Source organism: Acomys minous (genome assembly GCF_964271855.1).
Source record: "Acomys minous genome assembly, chromosome: 12".
Taxonomy (NCBI): domain Eukaryota; kingdom Metazoa; phylum Chordata; class Mammalia; order Rodentia; family Muridae; genus Acomys; species Acomys minous.
The window spans coordinates 106,656,831-106,669,510 of NC_140493.1; positions in this window are offsets into that span (position 1 = coordinate 106,656,831).

A 12,680-nucleotide genomic window follows, 5' to 3' on the forward strand; every position below is an offset into this window, starting at 1 on the left:
CTAGAAGTCACTGTGTAGACCAGGCTGGCTCTAAACTCAACAGAGATCTGCCTGCCTCTGCCTTCTGAGTGCTGGGATTAAAGGCACTAGCCACTATGCCTAGCAATATTTTTTATTACGTTTATTGGCTTATTTACTTTTTTACTTTGTGTGTTTATGTGGCAAACGCAAACTCACGTGATGCCACAGCATATATGTGGAGGTCAGAGAACAAGCAGTTGATTTTCTCTTCTCCTCATGTGGATCCTGGGGTTTGAACTCAGATCATCAGGCTTGGCAGCATGTGCCTTTTCCTACTGAACCATCTCACTTACCCCAGCATTTTATTTAATATGCATGACGATGCTATGAGGAAGCAATTTGGTTCTTGTTTATGGAGGAGGAGGAAATCCAGGTTTAGGGAGGCAGTAAAATTTCCAAAAGCACACAGAGTTAACTATAATCCAAGGGGAACTGTGAATGCTGATATACAAGAAGAGGGACAAGTGGGGAACCTGGAGCTCTGCTGCAGACAATAAGCAAACTGGTAGCTTGCAGTGCAGAGAGCCCAGCTGTCTCTAAGCCACCATGTGCTCAGCTGGGGGGGGGGGGGGGTCCTGCTGGTCTCTCCTAAGAAAGCCAAGATTGTCCTGGGTGGAAAGACCTTTGAGCAGTAGCGAAATGAACTCCTGGGGTCTGTGTATGAAGTGTTGCTCTGTGGGCCTCACTGTATCTGAGTGTTTGCCATTAGGCCAGGCTGCCACTAACTGGTGTTCAGATAACAGTCCTGTAGCACCACCTTGATAAATGTAGCTAACACCCATAATCCCAGCACCTGGGGGGCTGAGGCCAGCCTGTACCACACAGTGAGGCCTTATCTCAAAAAAAGAGAGTACTTCAGCTGACCACGTAGCTCGTAAGTAGAAAGCTTGCCTAGCATGTATGAAGTCTTGATTTTGATTCCCAGCACTGAATAAATCATGCACTGTAGTTTATACTTGTTCTCCCAGCGCTTAAGAGGAGGAGGTAGGAGGATCAGAAGTTAAAAGTCAGGCTGGAGAGTTGGCTCAGAGATTAAGAGCACTGGCTGCTCTTCCTAAGGTCCTGAGTTCAGTTCCCAGCAACCACATGGTGGCTCATGACCATCTATAATGAGATGTGGCGCCCTCTTCTGGTGTGCAGGCACATATGCAGACAGAGCACTGTATACATAATAAACAAGTAAATCTTATTAATAAAAAAAGTTAAAGGTGATCCCTGACTATGCTGTGAGCATCAGGCCACCCTGGGATACATTCAACACTATCTCAAAAAAAGAAAAAGAAAAAGAAAAAAAATAGACAAACAAATAAAGTTGTAGAAAATAATTATTGCAGCAATATTATCTAATCCACTACCATATCAATAAAAGACACAAACACCTGATAGGTTTTAATAAACCTTATTCCACCTGGGGCTGGGCGATATTAACTACCTCATGCCAATTGCTCTAATAATTCCTAGCTGATTATTTCCCATCCATAATCCCCAAATCGTGCACACATTTCTCATCTGGGCTGTTTCTCTCCATCACTGACCCTCAGAATAGGCTCCTTCCGGCCACGTGTTTTCTTTCCATGCTATGCTAACCCACGGTGCTTCTGCCCCTCTCTTTCCTCTCCCCCCCCCCCCCCGCCCCGCTCCCTCTCCCATGATCCTTCAGTCCTTCAAGCTCTCAGACTCTCTCTCCTTTGCCCTGCCCAGGTGTAGCCATTTTATTGGTCAACCAGGGATTATTTGGAGGCAAGGTTACACAGCAGCATTTGGGGTACATGAGTAACTGCTCATAAAAGCCAGCCACAGCAACCAGACCTCGGGGAGCAAAATAATTAACATTAGAATACATAGCACCAGACCAGCCCCCAACAACAACAACAAAAAGCAGTAGATTAGGAGGGATCCTAAAATTCAATAAAGACTGTCAGAAGTGGAATCAGAGATGGCCAGGAAGCCACTTGGAGACCTAGAAAGGTCACATGATGGTTGAGAAAACAATGGGAGTGACAATTTGTGACCCTACAGAAACCCAAGAGATGCCAAAAATCCTCTGACATCCCTAGCAGCTGGGAGAGGGGAGCTGCTAGAAGGAACTAGTTTTGATTTAAGTTTCTGCCCATCCCCTCTTGTGTAAAGTCACCCAGTTTATCACAGCAGCCACAAGAAACTAATATGTTCTATGAGCCGGGTGTGGTGACACACGCCTATAATCCAGGTACTCGGGAGGCAGAGGCTGGTGGATCTGAGTTTGAGGCCAGCCTGGTCTACAAAGTGAGTCCAGGATGGCCAGGACTACACAAAGAAACCCTGACTGGAAAAACAAAAACAAACAAAACACCCAAAACAAACAACATTCAGCTCAGAAGCACGGTGGTGCTGGGATGGTAGGAGAGACAGGAAAGGGGCAAAGGAAAGGTAAAATCAGCTTGGGCGGGAGCTGCAATCAAGGTCAGAGAACACTTAGGAGGGAGGAGGTTGACCAAGCATGGGCTCCTCTCCTTTAGCCCTGAAAACTACAACTGGAGCTGGTGACAAATTCTTCATTCGAGATGGAAGCCAGAAGAATGGATTGGTTAGCCACAGAGCTTAGACCTACACAGCTGTCCAGTGGACAAACAGCCCCATGGAGCTATCACACTGGATGGATATGGCTGAGGTCAGTGTTAGGTCCTGCTGCAGGGCATGGCAGGCACGGCCTGCCCTCTACCTGGGGGCGGAGCTTCCCCTCTCCCAGAGATTCACTATAAAAACCAGACATTTTGGTTTCAGGGTGTGTGTGTGTGTGTGTGTGTGTGTGTGTGTGTGTGTGTGTGTCTCTCTCTCTCTCTCTCTCTCTCTCTCTCTCTCTCTCTCTCTCTCTCTCTCTCTCTCTCTCCCCCCTCTCCCATTTCCCCCACACCTCCCACCCTCTCTCCTTCCTCTTCCCCAACCCCCTTTCCTTCCCCCCTGCCATCTAATAAACCTGCATTTATATATTATAACTTTGTCGCCAGTTAACTCACTCTGTTTATTTAATCAGTCAGTCAGGACATGGGAGTTGGACAACTTGGGAGATGGCCAGCTTCAGACATCTGCATCTTGGTGCCCCCAGGACCCTAACTCCCATCGTCCTGGGTAACCCAGCAGCACCTGACTCCAGGAAAAGGGATGCCCAATGGTTTAGCCTAGTCCCACATCCTCCACCAAAGCCAGGGTTGCCATGTTGCCATAACAACAGCTCCGGTGAGCTGGGCACCTCTGGAGTCTTAGGAATGAAGACTTCCTTTCTCCGGTTCTGGGTGGTGCTTGTCTCTGAAGGCATCAGACTTCACCCTCTTCCCTCTGTCACTGGTCCATGGAGAGACAAAATCCCTTCCTGCACCTCCTTCAACATGGACTGACATGAGTGCCTTCCAACAGAATGTGGCAGTGCCATCTCGGGATACATTTGCAACTTCTTGTAGACTAGCAATTTCTAGCTACTCTTGTAACTGGGATCTTGAGCTGCCATTTAAAAGCCTGGACAATACTGTTGGACAGACGCCATGGGATGAAGCCCCAAGCTGCCATCTTGTCCATCCAAATAAGTTGGGCCTAACTGCTGTCAGAGAGCAAATACATAGTGACCGAAGGAAGCACCTACCTGCTGAACTCTGCCAACTCACAACCCTGTCAGGCAGAAAGAAATCAATGGTGCTGGAAGTCATAGCTCAAGTGGCAGATTGTACAAAATCAGGTGTAACGCTGAACACCTAGGAAAGCCAGCACTCAGAAGGTAGAGGCAGGAGGATCGGGAGAGCAAACTCATCCTCGGCTATATATGGAGCTGGGGGGGGGGGGTGGTCCGGGCTGCACAAGAGTTTTGTCTCACTAACTAAGTAAATATTATTATTTAAAGGCACTAAATTTGGGATAGCGTGTTTATATAGCCATCAATTACCAAAACAATTGGGAGATTTATCATCCGACTAGCCTTGTTCCCTGGTCTCTTGGGAGGAAGGTGGGACAACAACACACATTCATGGACCTCCTTAGCACTTTGACCCAGCGGTTTCCCTAGCTTTGGTGGCCAGCTGTGGTTACAGAGCAGTGCGGCCGGTGGCCTTGCTCCTTCTGGGTTTGGTAGGAAGCCCTTTCATTGAAACCAACAAATATTTGTAAAGCAGCTAGACACTTACCGCCTTCTGAGGAGTCCAAGAGGCTGACAATACCTTGTATTTAAAGAGCATTAAATAAGCTCTCCAAACACTCTTAACATGGCTAAGCTCACTCCACCCATGACAACCAGTGCAGGGGCAGGCAGCAAAGCTGCCTTTGTTACCAAGCAGGAAATGACATCACGGGTCCCACAGTCTCAGACTAGCAGAGCCAGCTCATGTGGCTACTGTCCATGGGCCTGTTTCGCGCAAGGTCCTAGCTATCCCCCAAGCTATCCTGGAGAGCAGTTTTAGACCTGGTCAGGCCTGTTTTTGTTTTTGTTTTTGTTTTCAGGTTGAAGGAACAGAGTGAGGAAGCAAAAACAGAGACTTGGGCATAATGAGGGTGTGTACTGGTATCACGTCCAGGATGCAGTAGTGACTCAGGCAGTACTTGCTGTTAGTGGTATTTACTTAGCTTTCCCAGGACTCAGGAGGTGACCTGTTGAGATCTCTGGTGAGCCTGAGGGAAGTGGCTGACTCTGGGACTGGACTGACTCCACGGAGGAAGTGGTCCTCTGTGAGAACAGAACGCATGCTAGTCATGAAGTCATGGTCTGGAGTTGGGGAGGGGTGGGGGACAGACAGACATGACATGATGACAACAAGACCTAACCTGAGCTCCCCCAGGCAACTGGCACCAGAAGCTTCTTTCTGCCTCTGCATTTCCAGGCACATATGGCTATCTGCCATATCCGGAGAGGAGTTGGTGAGCACCAAGAACAAGGGTCTGGGCGCTGTGCCTTGGAGGGGAGCTGGAACACTGCTCAAGAAAGAACTTTCAGAAAACTAGTGGTTTCAGAAACACGTTGGGGAAACATGGGCCAGAGAGATGTTAGCCAGCCTGGCTACAGAGTAAGACCTGGTCACCAAGGGTAAACAAGGACCATTAGAAGGGGTTAGCTAACATCTAATAGGGTCTAGGGGCATAGCTCAGGTGGTAGAGAGCTTGCCTAGCGTATATAAAGCCTTGTGTTTGGATCCTAGTATTACACTAAAAAACTTGAGTGCTGAGCCTAAAGAGACGGCTCAGTGGTTAAGGACACTTGCTGCTCTTACAGAGGACCCAGGTTCAATACCCAGCACCCACATGTAAGCTCACAACTGTCTGTAACTCAAATTACAGTGGATTTGATGCTCTCTTGTAGACTCTATGGGCCCTGCAGACAAATGGTTCACATATAACATGCGGGCAAACACACACAGAAAATCACAATAAATAAATATTTTTTAAAAAAAAGTAGCCAGGCATGGTGGCTCACACCTTTAATCCCAGTACTCAGGAGGCAGAGGCAGGTAGAGCTCTGTGAGTTCAAGGCCACTCTGGTCAACAAAGGGAGTCCAGGACAGCCAGGACTACAAGAAACCTTGTCTTGAAAAACCAAAAAAAAAAAAAAAAAAAAGAAAGAAAGAAAAAGAAAAGGAAAGAAAGGAAAAAAAAAAAGGTAAAGAAAGAAGAGAAAAGAAACCCAACTGGGCATAGTAGTACCAGCACTTAAGAGGTGGAGGCAGAGAGCTGGCAGGGGTGGCGCACCCCTTTAATCCCAGCACTGGGGAGGCAGAGGCAGGTGCATCTCTGACTTTGAGGCCAGCCTGATCTACAGAGTGAGTTCTAAGAGAGATACACAGAGAAACCCTGTCTTGAAAAACCTAAAAAAAAAGGGGGGGGGATGGGGTGGGTGGACGCAAGGGGACCACACGCTCAATGTCATTTTTTTTGGCTGCTTGTCAAGTTCTAGGCCAGCCTAGGCCACAGGAGACCCTGTCTCAAAGATACTAAGAAGGGACTAAGGCACTGCTGGGAATAGGGCTCTTCTGCCCTCCATGAGCAGGCAGAGAGCTGGCCAAGAGGGGCTCTGCTGGATCACATTTCACGGCTGAAGCAGATCCGAGGGCAGGGTAGTGGATGAACTGCTGTTTGCAGGCCAGTGAGCAAGGCAACTGTTTTGAAATGCAATATGGTATTAGGGCGAAAGGGCTGTCGGGAGTAAATCTCTACTGTTCCACTGCTCTGCGCTGGCTGCTTTAGTGTAAGCGATAAAAGTGACCTTGACAAGCCGGAGGCCTGGAGCCTCAGCCTGCCCTGCACGGAGGAACTGCCTGCACTCCTTTTTCTTCTAAATCTGAGGCTCCTGCCTGCCACTAAAGAACAGGAAACAGTAAATGGCTGAGTGACTGAGGCAAAGGTGTGGGGGAGGAGGGAGTTGGGGGGGGGGGGGGGGGGGGGGGGGGGACGGGGGGGTTGGGGGGGCAGAGGGAGGGAGGGGGTAGGAAGGCAGAAGCAGGAAAGCACAGCAGCAAGTGGCATTTGCCTCCTCCGGAGATCCCTAATAAAAACTGGATGCAAAGAGCCCCCAGGTGTGCTCCCAGCTTTCCAGTGACTCCTCCCAGCCAGGCATGACTGGGAAATATGAAGGAAGGTTACTGGATATCGTTGTCCCTGAATTGTCAACCTTCCTAAGGCTACCGACCCTTTGATACCTACAGTTCCTCATGTTGTGGTGACCCCCCCAACCATAAAATTATTTTCATTGCTACTTCATAGCAGTAATTTTGCTACTGTTGTGAATTGTAATGTGAACGTCTGTGTTTTCTGGTGGTGTCAGGGGACCTGTGTGAAAGGGTCCTTAGATGCCTCAAAAGGGGTGAGTGAGACCCACAGGTTGAGAACCACTGGTTTACATTGTCTTTGGCCCCTGATGTGTGTCTTTGTGCGTGCCCTGGTGTGCATATGGAGGTCAAAGGACCATTTTGTGGCGTCAGTTCTCTTCTTCTGCTTTGACACGGTTCTGGGCAACAAAGTGAGGTTGTGAGGCTTTCATAGCAAATGCGTTTACCTGCTAGTCTGGGTCCCGGGCCTAATAACAGCTTTTGATAACAAGAAGAAATTTTACGAGACTTTGCACTGGTCCCTCAACCCCCACTCCTGCTTCCTGCCCTGATCATGAGCACATGATGTGATGTCAGATGTCAGAAGGGGGGGAGGGGAAGGGTGCATTTGTGTGTTTCCACAATGTCAGAATTTATTGAGCAAAAATAAATTCGGAAACTCTGTCAGTTCAAGGCCAGCCTGATCTACAAAGCGAGTATGGGACAGGCAGGACTACATGAGAAACCCTGTCTCGAAACATAAGACACACACATACACACACACACACACACACACACACACACACATGCACACACGCACACATACACATAAAATAAGAAAAAGAAAGAAAGAAAAAAACTATGTCAGTCTTATTGGTTTCAATTTGTTGAGGACTCCCAGTTTGCCTGGACAGCCAGTTATTAGCAAACAGTAGTACTTTTTATTCCAGTCTTAATTATTAATATTATGTTAGTTTTCAGATTACAGATTAAATATGCACAGTAATATTAATATATATATAGAATGTGTGTGTGCGCCCGCACGTGCGGATGTGTGTGTAACAGAATAAGCACAGAGGACTAATGAGCCTACAAGCGTTCATAGCTGCTGTAAGAGAGGCAGAGAGCTGATACAGACAGAGGTGCCTGTGTAGATAGAAGATAAGATAAGAGAGGAAATTCAGAGCTTAGCTTCTCGGTCATGGGTTGAGCCCAGCCCTGGAGGGTGAGCTGAGCCCAGAGACAAAGTGCAGAACTTCATCCCGGTAGATGGATGGACAGGCAGACAGACACTGGGCTACGTCACATCTGCAGTAGGGACTGAGCTGATCTAAAGCCCAGGGACAGCTGCGTCTCTACCTCCCCTTGATTCCTTCTGCACACCTTGAGGTCAGATGGCCTGTCGGTGGGAGCCATAACCACTGTAGCATTTGATGTCTTCCTCTTTATGGCATGCAGTTAGAGTGGTGCTGCAGGCTCCCTGTGTGTGTGTGTGTGTTGTGTGTGTGTGTGTGTGTTGTGTGTGTGTTGTGTGTGTGTGGTGTGTGTGTGTGTGTGTGTGTGTGTGTGTGTTGTGTGTGTGTGTGTTGTGTGTGTGTGGTGTGTGTGTGTTGTGTGTGTTGTGTGTGTGTGTTGTGTGTGTGTGGTGTATGTGTGTGGTGTGTGTGTGTGGTGTGTGTGTGGTGTGTGTGTGTTTGTGTGTGAATGCCAACTGTGTGGCTGCCCATAGAGACTAGAAGAAGACATCAGAGCTGGAGTCACTTCTGGTCTCTCCCTAGCCAACTTCGGGGTGGATCTCCTATTTACTGTGAAGACTTCTTTTCCCCATCAAAAGTTTCCAAGACTAATTCTACCTAGTGAGTTTGCCTTCCTACTATGCACCATCCAATCACAGCCTGTGACTTTGTTCATCTTTGTCAACTCTCTCTGGAAGCTTAGCTACTTTTCTATTGCTGTGATAAAGCACCACACCACAACAGAGGCAACATGGAGTGGGGGTGGGGGAAGAGGTTTTATTTGGAGCTTACAGAGGGTTGGTATCTAGGCAGCAGAAACAACTGAGTACTTACATCTTAATCGTCAAGTAGAGAGACACTGGAATGGCTTTTGAAACCTCAAAGCCCCCACCCCTGACCCCCCCCCCCACAAAACAACCCTCCTCCAACAAGGCTATACCTCCTAATCCTTCCCAAACAGTTGCACCAATGTGGCAACAAATATTCACACATAAAAGAGCCATTCTCACTAAAACCACTACAGAGTTAGCATCCAAAATGGGCTCGTATCTAAGGGGCTGCAACCTTAGGAGATCTCACAGACACCTGTGCCCTCAATAAATGAGAGTTCTGATTGAACAGGTTTAGGTGGGTTCAGAAATCTATGGTCTTGGACTGGTGAGATGGTCCAGTGGGCAAAGGTGTAGTCAGGGTTCGCTAGTTTGTGGGTTTTTTTTGTTTGTTTGTTTAGGTTTTTTTGAGACAGGGTGTAGATCTAGCTGTCCTGGACTCACTTTGTGGACCAGGCTGGCCTTGAATTCACAGAGATCTGCCTGCCTCTGCCTCCTGAGTGCTGGGATTACAGGTGTGTGCCACTATGCCTGGGGGTTCTTTCACCCTTTCAACCCCTAACACTAAAAATGAGAGAAAAAAAGGATAGAGAGGAAAGGAAAGAGATTTCCCCAAGTAAAGTTAGGGGTCAGTGAGTTTTGGAAGGTGACTGGAAATCAAGTTCCCTTAATTCTTAGTAGAAAGCACATTAGGCCATACCCAGGGCTAGACTATTGACACCAGCTTTCTGTTCTTTTGTTTTTTTGAGACATGGTTTCTCTTGGTTTTGTTTCTTTGTTTTTGTTTTTTGTATTTTTATTTTCGAGACAGGGTTTCTCTGTGTAGCCTTGGCTGTCCTGGACTTGCTTTGGGATTAAAGCCACCATGCCCAGCTCCTCTTGAACTCTTGAATTGTTTTGCAGACCAAGCTGGCCTAGAGCTCACAGAGATCCTCCTGCCTCTGCCTCTCAAGTGCTGGGATTAAAGGTATATGCCACCACACCCGGCCCCAACATTCTGGGTTTTTTTTTTTTTTTTTTTTTGGTTTTGGGGTTTTCTTTTGGTTTTTAGAGACAGGGTTTCTCTGTGTAGTCTTGGCTGTCCTGGACTCGCTTTGTAGACCAGGCTGGTCTGAAACTCACAGCCATTCACCTGCCTCTGCCTCCTGAGTGCTGGGATTAAAGATGTGCGCCATCACCGCCCAGCTAATTTTCTGTTTTTTTTTTTTTTTTTCCTTCGAGACAGGGTCTCTCTGTGTAACCTTGGCTGTCCTGGACTCACTTTGTAGACCAGGCTGGCCTCGAACTCACAATGATCCACCTGCCTCTGCCTCCCGAGTGCTGGGATTAAAGGCGTGTGCCACCACGCCCGGCTAACTTTCTGTTCTTAAAAGGCATTTTAAAAGTATATTGATTATCCCAGCACTCGGGAGGCAGAGGCAGGCGGATTGCTGTGAGTTCAAGGCTAGCTTGGTCTACAAAGCAAGTCCAGGACAGCCAAGGCTAACACGAAGAAACCTTGTCTTGAAAAACAAAAACAAACAAACAAACAAACAAAAATTGTGTGTGTGTGTGTGTGTGTGTGTGTGTGTGTGTGTGTGTATCAGTTGCATGCATGCTTGCACTAGGTGCATATGTGGAGATCAGAGGACACTTTTTAGTCCTTGGGCTTGGCAACTTCTCCTTAACCACTGAGCCATCTCACGGGCCCAACTTCCTGTTCTTTAATTATCCCCTTCACAGAGACAGAGAAAAGACCTACCTCTGGGGAGGAACAGAGAGAAGTTGGGTTTGTTGTTGCTTATTTATCTTTTTTTTTTTTTTTTTTTTTTTTTTTTTGGTTTTTCGAGACAGGGTTTCTCTGTGTAGCCTTGGCTGTCCTAGACTAACTTTGTAGACCAGGCTGGCCTTGAACTCACATCAATCCGCCTGCCTCTGCCTCCCGAGTGCTGGGATTAAAGGTGTGCGCCACCACCGCCCGGCTGCAGCAGCTTGTTTATCTATATGGCCTAATAATGTTTATTATTTGGCCTACACTTATTATTACGGCAGTTTAACCCACTAGCAATCAATCAAGACACAGACACCTGTTATATTTTTAAAATACGCTTAGTTAAGCTGGGGTAGGGCAGATATTAATACCCTAAACTACTTCCTATAGTGGGGCAGGTATCCGCACTCCCCAATTCCCAATCCCATGCCATCTGCTTCTAGTAATTTCTATCAAGCTACCTCTCATCCATAATCCCATATACTTGCTAGTTAGCTTCATCTGCGCCAAATCCTCTACCCACGCTGGCTGTGTGCTTCTCTTCCGTGTAACCATGGCGTTCTTCTTTTTTTTTCTTCTTCTCTCCTTAGGCCTCTCTTCTTCCTGAGATTCTCTCTGTCTCCAGCAAGCCTCAGAACCGTAGCCACGCCTATTCCATTTGCCCTGCCCAGGTGCGACTGCCTTTTATTAATTACCATCAAAATATATCAGACCAACCTCCTCCAACAGGGGTTGGTGCCCGGGATGGGTTGAGAGCTCACCTAGGCGCAAACTCTAATGGGCAGAAAGCTCACAGAGCTGGCAAGATGGCAGAGAAACTCAAGAGCTACACAACTTGCCCATCTGTAAAATGGGTGACAGCCCCTCCTCAGAAGATGACTGGAGGTGTGATAGAGCCACCTACAGAGGGAACCACTACCTTTGGGTGCTCTGAGGCCCCGTGTCATCTCCCATCCCCAATACAGTGGGAAAGAAGCTCTATAAACAGGAAGGAACTGGGTCCCTCGGTGTACCAGCTTCACAATGGATTGTCCTGCTTGGCTGACTCCTCCCAGATGGCCTCAGTTGTGAACCACCTGGCAGGATGGGGAGACAGCACCTTGTTCTCTGTGAAGTGCTTGCCTCTTCTTCCTTTACTCCCAGATGTTCCTATCTGATCTTTACTTTACTTTTTAAAAAAAAAAACATTTATCTACTTATTTTTATTTTATTATTATTTTTTGGTTTTTCAAGACAGGGTCTCTGGACTCGCTTTGTAGACTAGGCATGTGCCACCATACCCGTCCTTGACCTTACTATTTCTTAAGGTCAGTATGTACCTTTGGGGGTGTGGATATCAAGCAGGCTCCCAGGGAGTTGGTCAAAAAGGGGCTCGGGTCATCTGTTTTCAAAGCAAGTGATGCAGTCAGTCCTAAGTATGTGTGTTTGTGCAACAACCCCACAAATAGACAAATAAGTGTAGTAAAACTATTAGAAAAGCAAGGACTATGGAGGAAATCCGTCACTAGGTTTAGCCTGGAGGGACTGCTTCAGAAGGTCCCTGAATGAGTTAACTTAGTACAACAGGGCGGGTAAGAGGGACAAAGTGTAAAACTGGAGGAAAAAGACTGTGGGCCCTGCGAGTGACAATAAGACAGACCGCTGCTAAGCCCAAAGCTGAACACTGGCCGCCTGCCCTTGCCAAGTCCCACTTTAGCAAGACCACAGTTGCTATTAAGACCCTCAATGTGCCATCAGCGGTTCTGAACTTGCGTAATGCGTGAACTCTGCCTTACCATCAGCAGGGAGGAGACCAGCCTGGAAACCAGGGAGCTGAAGTTTCACCGGCTGCCCAGCTCCATCACACTCCCAGAATAGCGCACGAGTTCCCGGCAGGCAGCCGGAGCTACCACCGCAACTGGGCTTCCGGTGAGAGAGACAGTCAAGCCCCAGCGGCAGTGGGAACAGCTGGCCCTGGAGCCAGCTGGCTGGCCCCTCCCTGCCCTGCCCTGCCCTGCCCTGCTGAATGCACCATCTCTGGGGACTGAAGGCCTATAAGGCCTCCCTATGGCCCCTGGCTATCCCCCATCACCTGAGGTCTGAGCTGGGTTCAAGAGTATTGGTGGCCTCAGATTCCAGATGACAGGGTCGGCAGTAACTGGGTCTTTAGAAGTTTTTGTTGAGCCAAGCCAGGCGGCAAGAGGCTGAGACAGGAGAATTGCCATGAGTTTGAGGCAAACCTGGACTACCAATAATAAGAACAACGAAACAAGGTGCTGTAGATGTGGCTCAAGTTGATGGAGTGCTTGCTCAGCATGCACGAAGC